The following is a 9,286-nucleotide window of genomic DNA, read 5'->3' on the forward strand; positions in this document are numbered from 1 at the left end:
TAAAATCCTAAGTCGAGTGAAGGGTGTTGTTCACACTTTCAGAAAGTACAATGACTAGGATTACTAAGTAGTACATTTCAAATGAATAGAAGAAAATATATATATTTTTTCACACAACACATAGTTAAGCTCTGGAACTCATTGCCACAGCATGTGGCAAAAGCAGGTAATGTAGCTGTGTTAAAAAAGTTTTTGGAAAACTTCCCGAGAATAAAGTCTATAAACTGTTATTAAGGTAGACCTGGGGAAGTCAATGCTTATCCCTGGAATCTTGCTACTTTATGGGAATTTGCCAGTGTCTTGTGACCTGGATTGGCCACTGTTAGAAACAGAATACTGAAAGGGGTGTCGCAAAATGGCTGCATGAAGCTTCACTGCTAGAGTCCTGGCTTGCTGCCCACTGCAAATTTCTTACGCTATAATGTTGCATACCAAAAGAAAGGGGGTCGTTAAAGCGGTGCCCCAGCCGCTAGGACCTCCTCACCTGTGCAGCAAACCTTGGATCGCTTTGCAGTGAAAGGTCCCAGAGTGGGTGAATGCCCAGCTAGGCAGGGAGAAGAACTCTCTGCTCTCAGTCTTGAAGTGTCACTCTCCCCTCTGATGCTCATGATGCCGCCATATCCAACTGTGGAACCCACAAGAACCCAACTCCACGGAAAGTAATGCAAAAGTGGGATATACGTTGGCTGTTGGAGAAACCAGTGGAATCTTTTAGAGCTGTGAGAAGCTGTCAGAGTCTTCGGCCCCAATATGGACTCCTATGTCGGGAGTATCTTTACAGAACATTTGAGATGCCCTTCAGAAGCTTAATGGATTAGTTGAGAAATTGTCCAGTACTAGGCCTACTGTCAATTAATACAAAACACAACAAATGTCACTCATGACCTACAGAGCAATTCTACCATACCGTAAGAACTCTTTATCTGCCGTCATTTACTATGTTCTATGTTCTTAGTAACTTATACAAGTCACACAACAAGGATGCACCTAGGAAAATACAGCATCTTAAACACTCCAGTGAGCAATGTAAAAGTAAACCAGCCAGAATAGTACATATTGTCGATCCTGCATAGTCAATGCCAGCAGAAAACCATTTCTTTTTCATAGACACACTCTAACTTAGTATTGAATAAGTACAAAATAGAAATATGTAGAGAAAATTTAAACTGAAGCCTCTAGAAACCAGACTCTGCATACAATGCAACACCATGGAAGCAGAAACAGCGATAGTGATAATGTATGCATGTCCCCTAGTACTGTACAAAATATAAAGATAGCAGATGTAAATTTGAAAAAAACTAACAAATACCAATAATCACCACTTTACAAATTAACAAATAGAATATACAAATAAAACAAATATGTAAAATAAGATAAATACCATTTTATTGGACTAATGTATTTAGCTTTCAGAGACTAAAACCTCTTTCATCAAGTCAGTACAGTACACTGCTGTTACAGTATCCTGTCCCGACATGAGGAAGGGGGTTTGGTCTCCAAACCTTAGTCATAATGTATTAAAACTAGTCCAATAAAAAATTTACCTTATTTCCATTTTCTATGTATAAATGTTTATAAACACAACTACAATACTGCTTTATCAAAGTTAAAAAAATAAAAATAAATTTTTATCTACCTTTGTTGTCTCAGGTTTCTACTTTTCTTATCTGCTCTGTCCCCTCTCTCTGCCCCTTTCCATCCAGCTGCACATGTGTGTGTCTGCCCTTTCTCTCCCTCCCTTCCATCCAGCATATGCCCCCTCTCTCTCTCTGCCCCTGTCCCTTTTCATCCAGCATCTGTATCCTCTCTCTGCCCGTTTCCATCTAGATTCTGTTCCCTCTCTCTGCCCTGGCCCCTTTTCATCCAGCGTCTGCATCCTCTCTCTGCCCCTTTCCATCTAGAGTCTGTCCCCTCTCTCTGCCCCTGTCCCTTTTTATCCAGTGTCTGCCCCTTTCCATCCAGCGTATGCCCCCTCGCTCTTGCCCCTTTCCATCCTGCCTCTGCCCTCTCCTACCCCTTTCCATCCAGCTTCTGCTTCCTCTCTCTGCCCCTTTCCATCCAGCATCTGGTCTGCCCATTCTTCTCTCCCTTCCATCAGTGCCGTCCGCCTCTCTCTGTCCCCTCCATCCATCTAGCCAGGTGCCCTCTTTCTCTCCCATCCATTACAGACTAGTGTTCTTGCCCCCCCCCCCCAAGACCTTCCTTTTTACATTTCATGACTCCCCCCCCCCCCCAGGCCTTCCTTTTTACATTTCATTATACCCCAGTCCTTCCTCTTCACATTTCATGACCCCCACTTCCTTCCTTTTTACATTTCATGACACCCCCCCCCCCAGGGGTGCAGCGTGTTGGTCCTGCCAAACTAGCAACAGCAAAAGTAATCAAATGTTTAAAAAAAAAGTCAAGGCAGCACATAGGATCGCGCCGCCTAATTAATACCGGGCTCTGCTCCGGACCTGGAATGGGAAGCAAGTGACCTTGAAGACCTGCATGATCCATCCTCAGATTCTTCTGCCGACGCTACCAGTCACAGTGGCCCGGCGGGGGTGGAGTTGGAGTGCAGTCAGTGCAGGAAGTGCCAAAGCCGCAAGCGGAAGGCACAGCAGGCTTGTGTTGTGGGTGGCTGCACTGAAGCCGACGAGTGGGACGAGAGGAGAAGCCATCACAAAGGAAGGGCAAACAGGCACCACAGGCGCTGAAGGAAGAAGGTGGCGATGGCGGGGAGAGAGAGAGAAGCCGCAGCCGCTGGGAGGAGACAGAGTGAGCGGCGCAACAGAGATGTAAGGTGCGCGCCGGCACTGTGGAACAAGTAAAGGGCAGGGAGGCGAACCGACGGACGGAGTAGATCACCCCCCCACTGATTTGTACCCGGGGCAGTCCGCCCCTACCACCCCGCCCTCGGTACGCCACTGCTAAGGGGTCCTTTTACCAAGCTGTGGGGGAAAAAAGCCCAGTGCTAGCAGCAGGGGCCGTTTTTCTTGTGCGCCAGAGCCCTTTCTACCGCAGTGGGTAAAAAAGCCCCCAGCACACATGGCCATGCGGTAAGAGAACCCACTGAAGTGGCGATAAGGGCTCCCATGCTAACCTGGTGGTAACCGGGCAGCATGCGGCGATGCTCGATTACCGCCGGGTTATCGCCACACAAGCCATTTCTGGGGATTTTCTTTTTCCCCTGGAAATGGCACATGCTCAGGACAGGACTACCGCCAGCAGCCGTGTTGGGCTGATGGTAGTCTCAGAAGAGCGAGAAGTAAGCCCGCATCGGGCTTACCGCCGCTCCGTAAAAGTGCCCCTATATGAAGATTCTGAACTGACTACTTTTATAGTCTCATTTGTTTTCAAACAAGACCTTAACGGGGTTATTAAAATATATTTTCGTAATTCTCAATTGCTGTTTTGTGGGAAGAAGATGTGGCTGTTTCCAGATGTTGCTAGACAAACTCAAGAGAGAAGCAAAGCTTTTTGATCCTTAGTGCCATGGGGGGGGGGGGGGATCTTTCCTTTTAGCCTTTCCCTGCAAATGTCTTATTAAATATTTAGGTGTCAAATATGTTTTCTTTGAACCAGAGCAGTTGTGTGCCTTTTTGAACATCAAGAAGATTGAGAACTGATCTATCTAGTTTTTTAGTTAGGGTATGAATAGGTTTGATCATTATAAATAAGAGATTTAAAAAAAAATAGAATACTGGGAGAGATGGGTATTTGGTCTGACCCAGAATGGCAACATTTAAGTTCTTACATTTATATGACTTTTGATATCCGATCTTTTCCGATCTCTGCCCTTTCACTTATATGCTGTTTTTAAATATAATTGGATTTTGGTCTTACTTAGCCTCTTAGCACCAAATTTTAAAAGAATTAGCCAAATATCTGTATATTCCATACTCTCTCTCCCTCTGTTGAAGTTGAGAGTGTGAGGAAGATTGCCTGCAGGGAGCAAATGGTATGTGTGGCTTCAGAGATGGCGACTTAAATATTTGTTACAAAGGCTCTTTTAAGTAACTTAATTAAAATGTAAGCCGAAATTAATCAGCGTACTTTTAAAAAGCACAAATTAGAAAGAAAAAAAAAAAAAGGACACTTGCGTTGGCCGGGAATCGAACCCGGGTCAACTGCTTGGAAGGCAGCTATGCTCACCACTATACCACCAACGCTGCTCTCGAGTTGGGTTGTTCAAATGAGAAAGAGAACTCGAATGTTTACTTAGTATATTGGTCTTGTGCTTACACTCACTGCAAGAATTCCAGTGGGCCATTAGTTTACATTCGCCGTTTGTAGGAAGTTAGGAACCTGCAAACAAGTGTATCCTTCTCCCCAAATCTGCCATGCACTTTCCATTATCTCCCTCCATCTCTCACTTTTGCTGTCTGTCTTGCTCACTGCCAGAACTTGCTTATGCTCCCTCATATGACTGTCTTAAATTTCTTTCCTGACCTTTCCAAGTGAGAGGGAACACGATCCAAGGGCGCAGCTATTTCTGGCGCAGCAGCATCTCTGCTCACTAAAAGGCCGAGCTGCAGCAGGTCACACTTAACCCCTTCACAGCCGGCAAGGTACTCCTCGTGGAAGGCATGACCGTCATCAAAAATCCTGAAACCACAGGCTACCGTCGGCATTTAGTCCCCATCTCCAGATGAGAGAAGGGTTTTAATAAGCGCTTCCCAGTGGCATTTGTTACTGCATAAGAGAAGGTACTTTATGCAGATGGTGATGTTCTGCAATAATTAAATAGGCACTGTAGCACTGCCTGATTCAAGTTCTCATGATTATAAAAACTTGTAGATCTTCTCGTCCTGTCTTGACAAAAATCTGTTATATATCAGATATATAATCTCACAGAGGCATTGCTGTCATCTACCACACAGCCGCGATCCCTCCCTCCGGGCTAGGGGACAGACTTCACAAATCAACCTGTGACTCTTACTCCTTCCAGCTCTTTTGTGCTTCTGTCAATACTTCTGCTGCGCCTTTTCTTTCTGAGTTTGACTTGAACCTGCCTCACTGTGCTCCAAAGCCAGGAGGGCGGAGTTAGATAAGCAAAGCAAAAAAAAAAAAAAAAAGAAGAAAGGCAAAGACATATGGAGGCAAATCAGAGAGTGTCAAAAAGGGACAGCGAAAGAAAACCCGATCTGCTGCTTTTTCAGTGTCTTTTCCCCCAGTTGCCTTCTCATGCTCATCTTCCCCCACAGCGGGCGCTACTCTGTAGTGCTATAGCAAACAGTCACCCCCGCATACAGAGCTTCCTACTGCTGTCAGTAACTAAAATATCTCAGATTAACGTCCTGTACTGATCACTGAGCCCAGGCAATACCCAAAGTACCAATCTTCCCAGAAGATCTTTTATACCTCTGGGGTCCAATTTTATTTCTTCTGAAGAAATCGCGACTTTTGAGCGCGAAAGGATACGCGCTAACCTCTAAAAAGTACTAATAAGAGCCAGGTAACTATGAATTGTGTCATGCTCGATTAGTAGGTCCTTTTTTTTTTTTTGCAATCTGACCTTTCTTATCTTCCCTCCTGGGGTAAAAGACCTGAGTGCACCTACCTGGATGTTCGGCTTTAGCGAGCGCAGGGAAGCGAGCGGGAGGAGGGGGTGCCTCTGGTGTCCTCAGGACTCTGAGTGAGGGGACGATGGCAGCACTGCCGCCTATATAGTGTGCGCTATATAACCGTGACCTTCAGCGGTGACCTCCGGCCTTTTCCCGAGCGCGGTAAATATAGCCCTCATCTCGGTATGTGTAACCGGAGCGTCTGACATTCAGCGCACTCCAAGTGTTGACATCTCCTTCACCTTACCCCACCCCAAATTGCTTCATTGGATTTGGTGGCCTTGGGCTTCAGCTTTATCCTCCCCTGTGCCAGCCTACCCGAGTCCTTTCGATACTGAAATCCGGGGGAGGTCAGGAAAGATCAAGAGGTAATTGGCGTTTTTCAGACGAAGAAAGAGCCTATACTGGAACATTAACCAACAACAAAAATTGAAGACTGCACAGCCTGTATCACATTCTCAGTTTGTCCTTCTTCCCTCAGTGAAATAGCCGGGGGGGGGGGGGGGGCACCACCACCTCCAGCCAAGAATGATCTACGGGACATCTATAGAAAGGAGATAAAGTATTGACCCACCAGATCTATAATCTGTGGTGGTTTTTACAATTTAATTTTAAAATAGTCAAGGTATATCCCACCTCCCTCCTGATCTTTGAACTGAAACAAACTTAAACAGCAGGAACAGACAAGGAGAGAAAAAAAACAACGAAATGTTAGTAGTGGTATCACTACAGAGCTGTCAAGTCACCTAGTTCTGTGTGGCAGTGGCGTAGCCACAGGTGGGCTCAGGCCCACCCAACAGTAGCACATGTATAGCAGTAGCTGATGGGGAGTCCAAGCTCTACCTGCTGAAGACTTCCCCCTGATGGTAATGAAAATGCTGCTCTCCATGATACTGGCACCTGCGAATGCTCTGTTTTCAGCACATGCCTGCTGCAGACTGCCATGGTGGAGAGAAGCATTTTCCCACCAGCTTAGATATTTTGGGGGGAAAGGGGGAGAACACTTGGTGCCCACCCATTTTTTGCCTAGGCCCACCCAAAATCTGCTGTCTGGCTACGCCCCTGCTGTGTGGTATTTGTAGTCCCTGATTCTACTCATTGAAATCAGTGCCACAGGTCCCATATTGCACCAGGAAAGGGTTATCAGAAATCCAGTACTGGCCTCGAAATCTCCCAAATGGAACTGGGTAACTTAGCAGCTCAGGTAACCATACTAATTTCTTTTCAACAGCACCCTGTCCTATGACTCACACAGCCACACTGGTTTTCAGGATTTCCCCCAGCGAATATGCACACAGTTTTGATACAACCCTATGACACCTAGTTTAGTGACTCTGTACTGGTTACTAACAACCCAGCACACACACTTTGAATTATTACTAATACTGTATAAAGTTCTGAATAGTCATCTGATGTTCACTGATGTCCATTAGTCTGTATCATATAATTTAATACATTGTTTTGCAACTCAAATAGCATATGTAATTAGGTGGGCTATAATTTAGTTAATAATAGCAATGAGCCTGTGTGTGTCTTCCAATCGAGCCAAAATAACTTTCTGCAATATTCCTCAAGTCAGAAATGCCCACCTGACCATCACACAGTCCTGTACTGGACTGATAAGCTGGTGTGCTGTACCCCTGGTGCAAAGAAGCAGATATGTTTCCCTTAGGAAAAGAGAAGACTATCTATCCATAGCTACTTTCTGATCTATGTCTGCTTTATTGTCCTGCCATTGTTTTAATGTCTAATGGTTAGTGAGTAGGCCTGAGACCTAAGGGAACCAAGTTCAATTTCCACTGCAGCTTCTTGTGGCCATGGGCAAGTCACCTAACCCTCCATTGCCCCAGGTACAAAAACAGATTGCGAGCCCACTAGGGACAGTGAAAGTATCTGTGTGTAATATGTAAACTGTTTTGGTTGTACCACACAAAGCAGTATATCTGCTTAATAGGTATTGCGGTTCCTCACCTTGGATTCTATAAGATTTTTAAATCATGAACTTAGTTTTTGCAATATTACTGAAAATCTACAATCCATCAAGAACTCTACTCTCCGCTAATAATGGCCTTCAGGTTCTACCCACCTTTAGGCAAATACGATTGAAAGAATATCGACATGCAGTTTTTAAGTGTTGCCGGGCCAACCCTGTAGAACACACTGCCACCAGATTTAAGACTCATCCCCAGTATGAAGGCTTTTCATAAACAGCTTGAAGCCCATTTGTTTAGAAGGTGTTTTCCAGTATCCTGAGTCATAGAACTTTTAAAGTTAATCTGTTCAAATAGGTTGAAATCCACTGGCACAGGTATTTATGCTGTGTTAGGATCATGGCTATGATATTAGTTAAATTAGTCTTAACTTGTGGTATTGGTAAATGATATAATTGTATTTGCTGTGCAGAATATGTAATTGTCTCTTTGTTTCTTTTTAAATTTAGGAGCCTTGTTTACTAATTTGTATGAATTTGTTGTTATCCACCTAGATTTTAGGATAGGCAGTTTACACATTTTTAAAATAAACAAACACAAAATAAGGGGGTCGGGCCCGGGGAAGGGCTGCCCGCAGCCACCATCTCCCCATTCGGGACACACGCAGCTGCTGCTGCCACCCCTCACTCACTCAGGCCGCTACCATCCCCCACCTCCTACCTTCCTGCGTCAGTGCGTTTGCTCCTCCCCGGCCTCCAAGGAGGGCAGGCGCTGGGGTCTGTCTCTCTCCTGCTCCTGTGTGCCGGGGCCGGGTTGCTGGCTTCTCAGCTATTGAAAAGCTGTTTTATGTTGGGATTCTGATGGTCTATGAAAGAATGTAATATGATATTATTACACTCTAGTTCTGTGTTGTTATTAGCAGCAGACTAGGGGTCTTGTTGCTGTTACCTGTTGTGGGGGGGGGGGGGGGGAATTAAATTATACAGAATATAAAGCTTGAAGTGATTGGTTTCTGTTAACTTGCTAGTTGACATAGTCCAAATAATGCATGGATGGTCATAATCGTTTTGTCTTTATTCTTGACTTTTAATATGGTTACATTGTTCTTTGACTTCTCAAGCAATAAAAAATATATATTATAATAAATGGCCTTTCCTCTTTACTGTATTGAGGAAGGTGGGTCTTTCTGAGGAGTTCTTGAGCTGGGTGACTACACTATACTCATCTCCTAGGGCTCAATTACTTGTCAACAGGGCACTTTCTGCTCTGTTTTCCATCCATTGTAGAGTAAACAAATTGGCTGAAAGCGTCTGGAAGTCTTCCAAAACTACAGATTTAAAGTTGAGGGAGTGGAGCTTAAAATATTGATTTTTGCAGTTGGTACTTTTTCTGGGCTAGTGAGATACATGTGAACCAGCCTTGACATCTGGACCAGCTGCCTTGATACAACTGCTGAAAGAGTTTGGAGACGTGGGTGGGTGTAAACTTAATAATTTTGATAAATCTGAAATATAAATATTGGGAACCCATAGGGTTCTGCCTCCCACAATATCTATAGGTATCCACATTCATTTGTTTAGATATATTTATTCCTGCTAGATTGTAGGATCTATAAAAGTAAACTATACTACATTCTTACTCAGGATTCAAACAGACTTGCGGGTGTGGATGTATGTGCCCATTTCCTGAGGGGGGGAGTGTGGTAGCCGTGTTAGTCCACTCTTAAGGTTATCAATAGAAATCAAACAAAATAAAACATGGAAAAGAAAATAAGATGATACCTTTTTTATTGGACATAACTTAATA

General features: G+C 44.4%; 1 protein-coding gene and 1 non-coding gene across 2 annotated transcripts in view; both read right to left on the reverse strand.

The window, feature by feature from the left end:
- The window catches only part of ALDOA (aldolase, fructose-bisphosphate A), a 40,838-nt gene extending 35,191 nt beyond the window's left edge, over positions 1 to 5,647 (reverse strand). The window contains exon 1 of the mRNA XM_030209139.1: positions 5,546 to 5,647. The gene's annotated coding sequence lies outside the window, so the exon portion shown is untranslated. The remainder of the gene's footprint in view (positions 1 to 5,545) is intronic.
- On the reverse strand, positions 4,083 to 4,154 carry TRNAG-UCC. Its single transcript has one exon. It is a non-coding gene; the product is annotated as a tRNA-Gly (tRNA).
- Positions 5,648 to 9,286: the final 3,639 nt, after the last annotated feature.

Source organism: Microcaecilia unicolor, chromosome 7 (assembly GCF_901765095.1).
Source record: "Microcaecilia unicolor chromosome 7, aMicUni1.1, whole genome shotgun sequence".
Taxonomy (NCBI): domain Eukaryota; kingdom Metazoa; phylum Chordata; class Amphibia; order Gymnophiona; family Siphonopidae; genus Microcaecilia; species Microcaecilia unicolor.